This window comes from Etheostoma spectabile, chromosome 2, assembly GCF_008692095.1.
Source record: "Etheostoma spectabile isolate EspeVRDwgs_2016 chromosome 2, UIUC_Espe_1.0, whole genome shotgun sequence".
NCBI lineage: Eukaryota > Metazoa > Chordata > Actinopteri > Perciformes > Percidae > Etheostoma > Etheostoma spectabile.
Window position 1 is genome coordinate 18853701 of NC_045734.1, and position 464 is coordinate 18854164.

Consider the following 464-nt stretch of genomic DNA (forward strand, 5'->3'; position numbering starts at 1 on the left):
TAACCAAGTTTCCAGGTCGGCCCATCTAAGCTTTCATTTTCTTAAATAATATGAAACTGAAAATGGAAAATAAAAAGCTTAAATGTTGTTTAGCGTACATCATTGGTTTCTATCATCTGATGATGAGGCCAAGCAAGCCCGTTAGCAAAACTGCAGCCAGATGCTCCTCAACTGTCATCTACCCCTGCTGAAGGTACCTCTGCACCCCTTTAGCTTCAGACCCTCCCACCAGCCTTTAGCTCACGCCTCCGCATTTACAATGACAAGTGTCAAGTCAAAAAGAAAAGCCCATTGTGAAAAGTTGAATCTTAAAACATCAAACAGCAATTTCCAAATGTAAAATTCTGAAGATAAAATTGAAAATTATAAAGCGCAAAGACTATAAATAATATTATTTTTTTTGTATTTGAAATTTTAATTTAAGTTTTTCTATTTAAGCATTTCTATTTTCCATTTTGAGTTTC